Source organism: Lepidothrix coronata, unplaced genomic scaffold (assembly GCF_001604755.1).
Source record: "Lepidothrix coronata isolate B3197 unplaced genomic scaffold, Lepidothrix_coronata-1.0 Scaffold69, whole genome shotgun sequence".
Classification (NCBI taxonomy): Eukaryota; Metazoa; Chordata; class Aves; order Passeriformes; family Pipridae; genus Lepidothrix; species Lepidothrix coronata.
In genome coordinates this window covers 149752-164467 of record NW_016690249.1, presented here as the reverse complement: position 1 = coordinate 164467, position 14716 = coordinate 149752, and the positions used below count along the sequence as shown (strand labels likewise).

General features: G+C 41.2%; 1 protein-coding gene across 2 annotated transcripts in view; it reads right to left on the bottom strand.

The window, feature by feature from the left end:
• Positions 1–9574, bottom strand: part of WASF3 (WAS protein family member 3) — a 70761-nt gene extending 61187 nt beyond the window's left edge. For both annotated transcript variants that reach the window (XM_017818659.1, XM_017818662.1), the window contains exon 1: positions 9476–9574. The gene's annotated coding sequence lies outside the window, so the exon portion shown is untranslated. The remainder of the gene's footprint in view (positions 1–9475) is intronic.
• Positions 9575–14716: the final 5142 nt, after the last annotated feature.

Here is a 14716-nt window from a genome sequence, read left to right as displayed (position 1 = left end):
TGTATTTCAGACAGGCTTTTGTTTGACGGTTTCCTCCATATTTTAGTTCTAAAATATCAGGTTGAACATCTTAAAGAGAATATAACAACTTTCAGTAACTCTTAATTAAATTCACTGTTTATATTCCCCTAGATTCAACACCCATACTTCCTACCCTCACAGTTAAATCTCCCTAATGTTTCCCACTCAGTGCTAAAGCACATGATTTTTCTCCTTTTTTAGCCTATCCCTGAAGCACGAACCTAGACCAACTTCTTTGAGTAACTGTGACTGTTCTATGCCATGTTTATTGTTCTGCGATCAGGCAACAAAGAAAGTTATCTTTGACCAACAAATCAAAGGTGTTCACTGTTTAAACTGGTATCCCTTAGGTTAACAAAACATAATTTAATATATTTTCTAATGCTTCATATTCAAAGGCATTAACAGCCATAATTCCACCAAGATGAACAAGAGACTCAAACTACCAATTTACAGCCACAGATCTTCCAGTGAACATCACCCTTACCATAAGTATAAAAGGAATCCGCATTTTTTATATACCTGAATCTCAACATTTAATTTAGCTTTACAAGACTTAATTATTATAGGTTCCTTATGAGCTTCTCTAACTTCCTCAGCTAATTTGGCTGAGGGAAACTTTTGTCAAGCTTTGATAAGCATTTAGCAGCTTCAGGGCTAACTGTGCTTGTTGTTTCAACCTTGAGAACCAACTGTACGGACACATTACTGTATTTAAGATTCCAGAAGCATTTAACATTTGATTCGGTTGAAAATACAGTTCTACTACAAGTTTTGAAAATAAAACCACTTTTTCCTCTTTTAGAAATCCATGATGATGCCAAACATATGCTTATTTTCCAAACAACAACTGTTTAAAAGAAAGAATACTCTTTCTGATGTTCCTGCCAAAAATAACATTCTGTGGCTTCAAGAAATTTGATAGTAAGCAGTTCACTCAGTTAAGGGAGGAAGGATTTGCATTTGGCAAGGATTTACACTTCATGTGTTGCATCTACTTCCCTCCATTTTAGATTTCTTCAAGGATGGATGTGGCAGTAGGAAGGGTTTTTGTTGTGGTTTGGTTTTTTTACATCTCTAAGTATTTCACTCTCAAAAAAAAGGCATCTGTGGGTTTTACTAGAAATGACATGAAGCAGAAATTCATCACAATGTTTTTCTTTTTTACAGGGAATACTAGGATATAGAAAACAGTTTCAAAGGGAAGTAAAAGAAGATTTCAGAAGAAATGCACTAGAGAGAGTTTGCAGTAGGAGGAAGTGGAACAGAAAATGCAAATGAGGAAGTAGCACACAAAGAACATTAACAGCTTCATCTCAAAACACGGGACAGAGACAGAAAGCGATGGATTTGGGGTTTCAGTTGCTGTTGTCACAGGCAGCAATACTACCTGCCCAATAAAGGTAGTTATTTCACTGCTGCGTCAATAGTTTCAGATTAAAAGACAAGACAGTTAACAGAAACATATAAATTGGACTATATACTTCACAAGACTTATTTCTGTACATTTCAGAAAGCCACAATTTTAAGACAAAGGTCCAATATACTACAATATTTGACTTTGTCCTTCATTAATAACTCACAGAAATAGTAACTGGACCAATTTACTGAATAATGTAAAATGTTTAGTCCACTTAAAACATCTACAACAACAGAAGTTCTGAAATTTTCCCCAGTTGTGGAGTTTTAGCTGCCATTTCCCAGTTTTTGCATGTAGAGTTATAAATCCCATTTATAACTTTCCATCACCCTCCAAGATACAGAAGTTACTGAAGACTGCTAAACCTGCTCCAGCATCAAGCCAGCTCAGTGACCAAGCATGACCGCAAGCTGCAGATCCATACAAACTTCAAGGGCCTCAGATTTGTTATTATGGCAACCAGAAAAACCTTTCACAAAGCATGTACCTTCTCCAGTAGAATAGCAAGTATTTTAGAAAAGTAGGATCAGAATCCCAATGATGTTACAGTAGTATTTCAGATCCCAAATCTTCGTTCGCGAAGCCGAGCCACGATGATGAGTATTTCAGATGCAGCTAATTCAGGATAATAAAAATCCTTAAGGTTAAAAACTCAACAACTTATTAGTCCAGCAACATGGAAGCTTTTCCTGTCATTAGCAGTGCAAATCCAGCACAAAAATTCAGTAGCTAGACATCAAGGCCTGTTTTTACAGCATTATTATCTTGAGCTATAACTAGATGTTGCTCCTCACGTTATCCCTATGATTGTGTACAGTTACTCAACCTGAATCAAAGGGTATTTGAAATTTCAAGACAGTCTACAAGAGTATGAGCAGTGTTTGATGACAGAGGCAAATGCTACAATAGCAACATTTCCTTTGAGGGCTGGAAGACTATACTCAGTGCATTCTCAGACACTGCTCTTGAAGGCATTTGTAACTCATCAGTTCAACATTCAGGTATTTCATGCTTACCATGCACAAGCTCTACAACTCTTGACTTGCTATAATACACAGTGATTGCTACAGTGAAGATGTACAAGACCTGCAGGATTTGAAAAACAGAAAGCTTCAAGAGAAGCAAGCTGACTGAGCAGGAGGAGACAGGATCTCCTCCATTTAGAAAAAAAAAAAAAAAAGGTACTCAAATGCTAGTTCCTGCTTCCTTCTGCCAGAAGAAGGGTGGATAGAAAGAACATGGCTTGCACATCTGCTTGTCTGGCAATGTAAACAGCCTTCTCCTACTATTCAGTTAGATAACCTGACACTGCAACCAAACTACTTGTATAACTGTAGCAAGACATCTTCTTTAAACACAACTTAAGATAAAACTGCAGCCCCACTCCAGCTCCTGAATTGGCATGCAGAGGTTAGAGGAAACTTCAATATTGCAACTGTGTGCAAAAAACATTGATACACATACAAAAGCGTCTTTAAATTCAGCATAAAATCAAAGGCTTCATTTGAAGTGATATATTCTTGTCCATGTTTGCAGCTGTTTAAGCATTCAAAGCAGCAGCCACGCTTTAAAAAGAAAAACATTACTTTCCCAGGAAATAACTCTACGGTAAACCTGTGCTGATATAAGTTCCAGAGAATTTCAACATTCTATAGAAAATTCATTGGCAAGTTCTAACCACTGCAGAAAAACAAACTGAAAAGCCAAATTTCCACTAAACCCCCCCTTCTAATTCAGAAGTTCAAACTTATTTCTTCATTCACATTTAATGAGGCAGAAGAACTTCTCAAAGAAGTGTTTCCAAAGGCTGCCTGAAGTTTCAAAATAAAACAAGCTTTGCAGGCCTTGTCTTTTAGCACTTTATCCCCACAGCTGCCTGTTGCTCTGTTAGGACAAAACCAAGTCCACAGCAGATAAATGGTTTTCCTCAGCATCACTGGATACTGACCTTTTCAACTATGAGATTTCAAAATAAACATCACGATATCAATTTCAACGTTCACTGGATACTATTAACATGTTTTGGTGTATTATGCCTATCACCAATCACACACACAAGCTCTCCAACTATTACTTATTATGAGCAAAGTGACTGCCACTGTGAAGATGCACAAGAAACCTGGGATCCATCAGCTGAAGTATTAAGGTCTTTGGCTATGAGGAAAGTCCACGTCCTAATGCCATTTCATCTTTCAAGTCACTGGCGTGCAGAAGAGAATCTGTTTACACCTTTACCAACCTTTTTTTTATGAATTGATACACGGATCCAAGGGTTATATACTCCTCACTTGCTCTAACCAGCCTCTCCGTTCAGGTACACAACAGTGACCCGAACACCACTGTCCTTACCTTACAGCACATCAGAAGCACAACAGAAAAGACAAAGAGGAAGGCTCTGCAACAAGAACAGCAATGCTAGGTGTAAGAAAAAGCTACTGGAGAGAGAGGAGCGGGCAACAGCTGCATACATCAGCTATCACTGCATATATTAACTATAAACGCTCAAATAGGAGAATACTCAGACTAAGATGGCCATTACAGTCCTCAGCATTGAAACAAACTTCACCTTTAGATTTAATTTGAACCCCAGATCCTACCAAAAGCTCTGTCAACTCTATCTCACTCCACAGCAAGTGACAAGCAGATAACCGGTTAACCAATCCATGGAAAAAGTCCTGATGGTCACATTTTGTATAATGTTCTCCATTTATAAATAGGGCAGAGTTCCAGTAATTCACAACTTATACTCACTGTCCTTTACACGCAGCCTTAACATTATGTTCTCTTGGCCCTGGCAACCACGCTTGAATAAAACACTTTTTATGAGATTATACATGCTTTTCAGTCCTCACCGCTGAGGTGTTTTTTCACTTTTAGTTTCTATGAGTGTATCAAGAGCAAAAGGAAATATTTTTTCACACGATATTTTCTAAACAGTCAGTGAAAACTCAAGCCCTCTAAAATACTATTATATTATACCTTTTATCTATTATAGAATTATAGATTATCCTGAGTTGGAAGAGACCCACGACTATCATCAAGTTCAACTCCCGACTCCACATAAGGCAACCTAAAGGTTAAGCCAGGTACCTAAGAAACTAGTCTGAATGCTTCTCAAACCGTGACAGGTTTGGGGTCAGAACCACTTCCCTGTGTTTTACCACCACTCTTGGTGAAGAACTTTTTTCCTAACACCCAACCTGAACTTCCTCTGCTTTTATACCAGCGTAAGAGGAAACATAACCCCTGCGTAAGCCTCCAACAAGTCTGTCTCATTTGAACTTCAAGGTAATAAATATTTTTACTTTATGTAAATTTATTTGTGCATGCTGCTGGGTAAATGAACATTGCTTGATAGAGTTTTAGCTCAAGAAATTTTTCTATAGCTTCTGCAACAGGTGTATTTCCACAACAGGGATGTAGAATAAAAGGTCATGACAAAGAAACAGTAAAATAGATTTTTGATCTGTGGAACTAGAGAGAAAAAAAGCCAGCCTGTAATTCTGTGCACGACATTTTAAAATTTCAGGTGTTTTCTTCTCCTGAAGAAAAATACATTTAAGTCAACCTAAAACTCACTTTTAACAAATTAATGGAAGGTACAACTGCCTTAGCATAGGCTACTTCTATTTATATCAATTATGATTACTGTAAAACATGAATTCTGAACAGATACTGACACTCCATTAGAATAAAGACATTATATTTGTCACTAACAGGTAGGAAGGAGCTCCAAGAATCTTCAAAAGGAGTAACTAAAATACTGCTATTTTCATAGCAGGAATAAGTTATTGAGGCTTCTTGTTTGATTTAGATGGTACAACACATGACATTTGGTAGTTAATAACAGCATAAACCTGCTTTGTTTTTCAGTGTATGCCTTGTCTGAGAGGTCCACCAAAAAAAAAAAAAAAAACCCCAAACATTCTGGATCAATTCTAAACCCAGAAATTAACATCAGCTTAATGGCAGAATACTTCAGTATGTGAAAGAAAAAACTAATTCACAATGTGTTGAAATTCAAGACACCTATAAATCCTCAACACAAAGTCAGATTTTTTCAAAAAAGAACAACCAAGCAAAGCCAACAAATGCTCACCATACTAACAAGCCTTCAACTATCTCACCTGCCAAAAATAAAGAAATCAAACAAGATGAATTCCAAGTTTACAGCCTAAATCAGAACAAATACTTCCATTTTGAGCTCCAGCTGTTTCTACAAACAAATTTCTTAATTTCTTCCCAAATATTTTGTGTCCTCTTTTGGCAGACAAAGAAATTGCATCTATCAGTAGCTGAAAATATTTGAGTTATTCAAGTTTTCAAAAGAGGGGTGAAAAACAACAGCACTTTTCCAGGTAAAAAAACCCACACCCCAATGCAACATTTCAACAGCCTTTACCACAGGTTGGCTTCTGAACACTTAGATCTAAATAACAGTTAAATGTGAAGGAAAGCACTTGGTTGAACTTGAACAAATAAACCTGGTATAGCTTCAGATTATTTTCATTATTACCTCTAAAGGCAGGCTAAGAAGAGAATGTAAGTACTAAGGCTCAAGATGCCTCAATTTAACTCTTAGTTGAGACACTGATTTTTCTTAGATTACAGGTATTCTGGATGCGAGTACTCCACATGTAGAAGTTATCATTCACCCTGTACCTTTTAAGAGAATAAGCAGTCAGCCTGCGACCCATCATATTCCTTGTACAGGGGAGTTTCTGAAGGCAAAGTACAGTTATATACAACAGTGGAAGACATTTGTAATCTGATCCTATCAATGATCTCCATATACTGAAGGGCATTAATGTTAGAGAACTACGAAATGAGCTTGATAAAACCAATTGCTCCCCATCAGTACTGTATACCACTATCTTTCTATTACTGAAGTAATTAACAAAGCTTCATATCATAACCCACTGGACACACATAGCCTGTTCACTTACACCAGTAGTGTAATTCACGATACACAGCCTGTAGCTCAGTATCCAATGCAAGCAAAAATAAAATAAAAATAAGTCACAGGAATGACTACAAGTCCAAAAATTTTAATTGGAGCCACACATGAATCAGGAAGATAACACATCACATTTGAATTAAAAAGTCCAAAAAGGTCTGCATTATACAACCTGTATCAGATTCGAGCTCAGTTACAAGAAACATTAAATACACACCAACTAAAGACAGGCCTGCAAGAGCAGACTGCAATTAACTGCAACAATATTTCTTGCTCCTTCCTCAGGAAAAGCAGTCAAGAGAGCTCTAGAAGGCTGCTGAAAAGAACAAAGAGTCCACTAAGATGTGACTATCCATGCAGGAAGTTTAATCAAAAAAGGAAGACTTGCAAAGGCATGAAAGCTAATTCACTGTCCAGGTGAGACTGATACAGTGACTGAAACACTCAGCTATCATTAGCTCTTCAAGAATTCTTCACCAAAGTATCTGCTCTAGTTTGGTTAGGTTCTCAGAAACCCTGTCCTTCTAATCGCTGTATGAGAAACTCCAAAATAGTATTCCTATCATCTGTCACACTATGGCTTTTCTTCCTCTTTCCTCCATACAGGAATATTGCCCACAGACACTATTATTTCAGAAAAATATATGGCATGTACCTTCTCACTGAAGAATAATGTAAATAAACCTAAGCTGAAGTAGGGATACCAAAGAGCAGCTGATCCTTAAGGAGTTTATATTGCTACTCCTAAAATCATAATCCTTTGAGGCATGTTGTACAGACAAGGCATACACTGAAAAACAAAGCAGGTTTATGCTGTTATTAACTACCAAATGTCATGTGTTGTACCATCTAAATCAAACAAGAAGCCTCAATAACTTATTCCTGCTATGAAAATACCTTTTTTAAGCACGACTGATTCTATTTCTGACATGTAGACTCATTTTTTAATACTTGCATGGACAAATGGGAAGATTAACAAAGACCATTCAATTTCAGTAACTATTGTGTATAATCAAGACTATTGTTTCAGTATCTGATTAAAAAAATGTTTTATATTTTCTCTTTATTTGAAGAAAATAGCCATGGAAAATGAGAAGAGCACTGGCTCAATTATATATTATTTCATGTACAACAAAACCTCTGTGTTCACTGCCTAATAACTCCATTCATACTGCTGCTAGCTGTATAAACACAAAAGCAATCTTCCAGCAAGGGACCGAAAAAGTTTGCTTTGCACAACTCATCCCCAAAATTCAGCTGGAAACAAATCCAGTTCCCACATCATTCAAGGGAACATAGTCTGGTCCTGGTCTCAACTGAAGAGCTGCAGATAAAACATCCTAATTCTTTCTGAAGGACTTAGTGAAAGCCGCATTCTTACTGAGTAAGAATGACTTAGGGCTTGTGAGCAGATAACTGTCCTTCCATCTTAGCATATTTTCTTCTGATGAGAACTTAAAGGCAAAAAGCTGTAACATAACAACAAAGCTCAATTCCATGGCTCAAATACAGGGTTGAATCTTGAATCCTTTAAGTTTGCAAGTACTCTAAACTGTAACTTCAATCTAACATGTTTCCAAATTGAGCACTAGTCTAATATAATTATTCCATATCACATCAGCCTCCATATATTGGAGGCCAATAATTTACCACCTGAACTACAGATCACTGTGGTGTGGCACAGCATGCTGGAGGATAAGAACTGCAGTCTTATTCCATTACTTCATTCCTTTCTTCAAGTACACTCATTAGCTTATGGAAAATACTGTATCAGGCAAAGTCAAAACAACAGTCTGTCTGCTATAAATGTAACATTTTTTGACTCCTTATGTAAAGTTTTAAAAAGAAGGACCAAAAAAAAAAAAAGGGCCAGTCTTGCACAATAGGCAAGACAAAACAAACCTCCTCGTCCCCAGATTTAAAGTCTCTTCAAGTTCCTGGCTGCTTTCACAATTTGCCCCCATCTTTTTCTAATAGAAATATGTTCCCCTTATTCCCTGCAGTTTACAAAAGAGGCAAAAGAACCACAGCTAGACAGCATTTTCCCATTCCTGCACAAGCAGCACACAAACTAAACCATTTGTGCTTTGAAGTGTTTTCTATCAAGGAACCTCACAACTGCATCCAATAACCCATCACTCAACTACTGGCCCCACTTCACAGACTGCTGCTCAACCTAAAACTATCAGCCCTTCTCCTGTTAAGTTATCTGCAGCGATTACTGAACTGAATCAGAAACGAGAAGAAAAAGAATAAATAAAGCATTTCTTAACTGCTTTTAGGTCAGTGTTAGACATTCAGCCGAGATAAATCCCTGTCTTCACACGCCTGCACTCACTCAGACTCCTAGCTTCTTCTCAGCGACACATTTACTTCAGAAGCAAGTCGAAAAAAACAATTAACCCACAAAAAACCACCGGGGGTGGGAGGGGAAGGGTTTAAAAGTTCCCGAGCTGTCAAGGACTCCCAGCGCCCTTCAAAGCCAAAGACGATTATTTTTAAGCACTTGAAGACCGCTGGACATCAGAAAGCCCTGCCGATGTCACGGGGTCACTCGTGGGGGGCGAACACGAGCGGGGAATGAGCCCCCGGCTGGCGGCTCCCGGGAACGGGCACCGCGTTCCCGCTCCAGCCCGGCCGGAGCGCCCCGAGGCTGCGGGGCACAGTCCGGGGGCCTGTCCCCGGCCCCACGCACAGGGGTTCCACAGCCTCCACCCCGACCGGCGGGGGAAGAGGGACGCGCCCCGCGGCTCCGGCGAGGGGCCGAGGCCGGCGGGAGGGCTCGAACAAAGCTGAGGCGGGAGGGCCCCAGGACGGGCAGCCCAGCCCGGCCAGCGGAGCACAGCCGGCAGCGCCGGAGCGACGCACCGCCGCCCCCGCCGCGGCCGGCAGGAGAAAGGGGTTTCCCGCAGGGCAGCGTCGGGATTATCCCCGCCGGCGGGAGACCGCTAAAAAGCGGCTGCTCCCCGTCCGCGCCCCTCACGGGCGGGGAAAAGACCCTCCGAAAGCCGCCGGCTGCCCTTCCTTCCTCCCTCCCTCCCTCCGCGGCGGCCGCGGGAGGAAAGCCCCGCACCCACCTGGTGCCGCGCTCCGTCCCATCCCGATCCCGCTCCAGTCGCTGCCGTTCCGCCGCTCCGGCCGCCACCGCCTTCGCGGGCTAAGCCGCCGCCGCTCCGCCCCCCCCGGGCCCGGGCCACGCCCCCTCACAGCCCTTATGGCCCGTGCCGCGAGGGGCGGGGCGAGATCCGCCAATGGGAACCAGGATTTGGCCGCGGCGCTCGCTGATTGACGTGAAGAATGTCCAATGGGAACTCCGGGAGGGTGGGGACATCTGTCAATCAGTGACCCCTACCTGGGGCTCGCGAGTGGCCGAGCGCGGGGGAGGGCAGTTCGTTCTTGCCCTCATTCCTCCCTCCCGCTGGCCGGCTCGGCTGTGCCCGTCGTTCCCTCCCCTCTAGCCCAGCCCAGCTCTGGCCTGGCTGTCGCCGCTCGGTGGCCCGAGACGCCGGTGTGCGGGGGCTGTCCTCGGGCTCCCGAGACCCACGTTCCTCTCGGGAGCAGCCGCCTCTTTCCCCGGCGCCACAGCTGCCCCTTCCCCGCCCGGCCCCGGTGGCAGGACAGCGGTGCCCGGTCCCGCGCAGACCCCAGGGCCATCTGGCGTCTCCCCCACGTTGCTCGTGGGGTCTGTGCTCTCACCCAGCCACTTCCCGGCCCCTTTTCTGCTCGCAAGAAGAGGCACCTCTGCCCTCATTCCACAGGCGTCCACCCCCGCTGCCCTTTGCTTGCCCTTGCGACCCAATTCCTGCTGAATCCAACTCCCGGTCATCCAGGCCCCCGAGAGATTCACGTTTATACCGACAGGCGCCCTACCGTAGGGCAGGTGCTTGGTGAGGGATGCAGCTGCTGACCCAGCCCCAACAATGTGCCCTTTCCTGCTTGGCGCGGGTTCGCATCCTTTGCGGTTATCCCCATGGCGGGGGCTTTTGTTACTTTCTGCGAAGCCTTTAGAAAAAAAAGTGAGTGAGACTTTATCATGTGAATGAGATTTTGGAGGGCTAGGGTTGGTAGAACAATTGTCAAGCGAACTTTAATGGCTCGGGGTTCCCCAATAAATAATGATAACAAACGCAGTACACCCAAATCCAGCAAGTTCACAGAGATCATGACCAGCTGCCCTGCCCAGGTCAGCAGGCTGTCCAGATCAATGGAGGCTTGCTTGGCCTTTGTTTGGAACAGACAGCTCAGGAGCTCCACAGTGATCATGGCTTGGAATGATGCTCTAGAGAAGAGCACTAGGTAGTAGAGCCCACTGTGATGATGAGCAGCCAATCTAACCAGCTCAGCAGCTTCTCCATATCCTCAGAGGCTCAGGCTGCTCCACTCCAGACACTTGGACCCTCACGGGTGGTGGGGCAGTGGTGTCTGGAGCTGTGAAATAATATTGAATAAATATCATTTAGTCAATAGATAATCACAGCTGAAAGTAGAGGTTATTGAACACCATCTCAAGTCAATCATCTTTGGCAACCAAACATTTACTGAACTCACTACCCGGTTTTACCACTACCACTACCCAGTTATCCAAATTTTGCCTTACAGCAAAGTTCCGGGTTCAGGAGCACCTCCTTTTCACAGAAATAATATGCAGTATTGCTGTAATTTTCAGAAAAATTATTTGTATTTAAGATACTAATATCAGTCGTGGTAAGGAGGAACAGCTGAGAACCACGGCTGTAATCACTCAAGGTTCGTGGCAAAAACCAGCAAGCCAGCTTTGAAGTGCAGATGGTGACAGTTTTATGATCACTAGCAAAGCAAACAGAAAAGAAGTCATTAAGCAACATAACCCTAAAAGAAGGAAGCAACAGGCTTTTTACTCAGCATACGGGCTCAGTGTGACAAAAATCCTAAGAGGAAAATAGTCTCTAGGTTTTGAGAAAAAGTTGAGAGTATTTTCTCTAAAACACATATGCAGCAAGAGAGTCTCTTCAGAGACTGTAAAATAAAAGAGAGGGGAAAGGACCTGGTATTGTTAAAATACAGCTGCATTCATACTCATTCAGTGGTGCTCTTTTTATGCTGAAAATGGGATCTTGAGCTTGAAAAATATTAGTTTCAAACAGACCTATCCCTACCAGTACTTTTTTTTCCGCTCCATCTATACAAGTAAGTAGCCTGTGTGATGCAAGGTATTAATTAACATTTATTTAATTCCAGCTGCTTCCCATGCTCCTGGATTCATTTTTAGCTTTCATTTCTCTCCTCTGTATTCATGACATTTTAAATGCTATTTTTAATAATATGTACATCTCGTAAAAAAAGGAACTCAGGCACAGCTTTATTACTGCTGTTTTGACCTTGCCTTTGAATTTGCAAATAAAGCAAATCTGCCAAACAATTTGCATTGAATCTGTATTGAGTTTTCATTAAAAGAAAAAAAAAAGGTTGTTAAATTAAATGCAAGGAATAATGGAATCAGCTTTTTTCCTGAACCAATATTATTTTTTAGTTAAATCATGCTTCAGAAAAGCCCTCTGAAGGCAGTAGATACAGGTTTGGACTGGCATACCAAGAGATGTCCAGGATTGATCTTCTATTAGTTTCACTTGGAGGAAGAATCAGACTTCAGAGAGTAATGAAAAGGGAGGGTTATTGGAGACCAAAGCCAAGATGAGTTACTAGAAGTGAGCATGATATTTTCTTAGTCTCTGCTTATAATATCACTGGTTTAGATCAAATTTATAAGAACCTCCTTTTCTTGAATAGTTAATTTCACCAAAAAAAAAGGTACAGCATAAGAAGAAATAATATTTTGAAAGGCTGTTATACAGCTTGTTGGTTCCTGCTGAGGAGCATATTTCATGATAAGGAAACCTTTTTATCTTTCAGGAAACACAAAATTGCTGAATAATGCTAAAATAAATAGTGTTACGCAAATGATTTACAATGCAAGCAATAATCATTACAGCATCTCTGATTATTAATGGTACATTGATGGGCCCCTGCAGAGTTTCTTGCTGAATCAGCTTTTGAAATAAATTGCATTCCCTCCAGTCACAGCCGCACCCCACAGAAAGGGGAACCATGTTTTGGCTGAGGTGACTGGTTTAGGACAGCTAGCAGATAAAGGCATTGCACAACCTCAGATGCTTTATGCATTTCTACATCTCTGTTAATGGAGTTTATTTATTTTCCATTATCACAAAACTATTTAGCCTTGATAAGGCTGTGTACGTGCTTCTCATACTATTCATATTTTCAATGTTATTGATATTACCATGCTACTCATATTTTTCAGGAATATTTTCCTGAGACTACTAACTATTTTGTGTTTTCTTTATTGTTTTCCTCTAATATACCTGGATTGCTGGAATACTGAAAGACTAGCAAAAAATATGAAACCAAGATGCAAGTAGATCCTCAAAGGAAACATTCAATATAAGTTACGTGTCACTGTGTAATCAATCTCAAGAAAAAAAAATGCAGGGAAGCAAGAACAAAAGGAAGCCTAATAACTTTTCAAGACAGCTACTTTCATCAACTAAACAGGAGTTGTAATTCTGCCAATTAATAGTAAGGTCCATTAACTGTAAGTCATAAAAGCTATTTGCTATGCAAAGTGCTTGTTTTTGTTTGCTGGCTCTGACATTTTGGGAGGGCGCTGTAGCAGGACATCCTATGAAGCAAGGACTGATGATCTATAGCAGGAGTGGACATAGTTGCTTAATGATTTTACAGCATTGCCAGTTGAACAAGCTCCCTTTATAAAAATAAACACAGGAAAGACATGATTTCAAGATCCAGGAGAGATTAAAAAATTATATACAGAAAGCTGTAGTTAGTTATACACTGTTGAATTAGTGCAGTGCAGGGCACAACTAGGACTAATGGGATCAAGGTAAGAATCAAGAGCCAGAGGCGAGGGCAGGGGAGGGGAGGATAGTTGGGTTTCTGCAAACAGGACTGTATGAAATGTTTCAAAGCATACCATACCAAATGCTTTTCCATCAGCTAAGAATGAGCTGAATTTTATTTCTCCTGTCTGGATTGACTGTAGCCATATGCTTTCTACAGACCCAGCAGTCCTTTCCTAAACTTCTGTGCCTCGTTGTATTATGACCATCAATCATAAGAGAGGTATAACGTCAAGTGGAAAAAAAAATCTCTTATATAGGTAAAAACAGGCTTTCCTGGATAAAAAAAAAAAAAGGGTAAGGAATAGCAACATGTTGTTCAGTGCCTGAGGATTTATGCAGCTGAGTTCTGGGAAGTCCCTAGCTGTTGTCTCACTCTACTGAGCCCATAAACAGACATAGATACTGAAAGATTCATGGTAACTATGTTGGACTGCTCCCAGCCTGATGTCCAATAGTTATTGGTAGCCTCACTCCACCTGAATTGTCTGTCTCTCTTGTAGTATCAAGTGTAAAGTTTACCAACACAGATTGCAACCATCCATTTCCCACTGACTTTCAGCAAGAGGCTATCGTCTAGCTCCCTTATGTCCCTTTAGAAATCTCTCTTCTCATCAATAGAAAAGAGAGAGTGCCTCAGTGTTGTACTCCATTAGCATCTCCTGCTTTAGGAAAGGCAGGGGAACAGTTAGACACAACCAGAGCATGAAGGTAAGCTATCAGACCAACATGACTTTGGCTTATATTTGAACCTCTGTGATTTGCCTTAGATATGAAGGTACTTTGAATGACACATGGATGTGCAAAACTTCAAACCCAACCTTGTTGAAGATCTTGGAATATCCCAGCAGCATCCCACCTCTTTGAACAGACATTAGCTGCAGTGGTGGAGGTAATGTAGGGTAAGGGAAGGAGATGGCTCTGATGAAAGGGTTAGTTACATTAAATTATTTTTCTTCTTTTTATTCAGTTATAAAAATCATAGTGGGTGCCAATAAAAAAATATGCTTCTGGAATTGTAAGGAGGCATATCACATAGCAAAAAAACATGGGGCATACAGTAAAAAATTAAGAAAAATATAAAAAATATGAAAGTATCCTACTCTTCCAACCATGCAGGTATGCATAACTCATCAGAATAAAGCTGTCATGGGAACATCTTGATTACTGACTTTATTGTCTGCCTCACTGAAATCAATTTCTCTGCACAGCCATTTAGATGGCAGGGACCAAACGTGTGTACAGGTTTGCACAACAGTGAGCACAAAGTGCTTCTGAACTTTCCCTGGCTTATTGTACAGGGCTTCCCCTTAGGAGTCCTGTGACAAGTGCACTGTTATATCCTGTTATATGGCTGGAGAGTGGCACAAGGCCAGTGAGACCATCTTTCAGTAGCTGGACAAA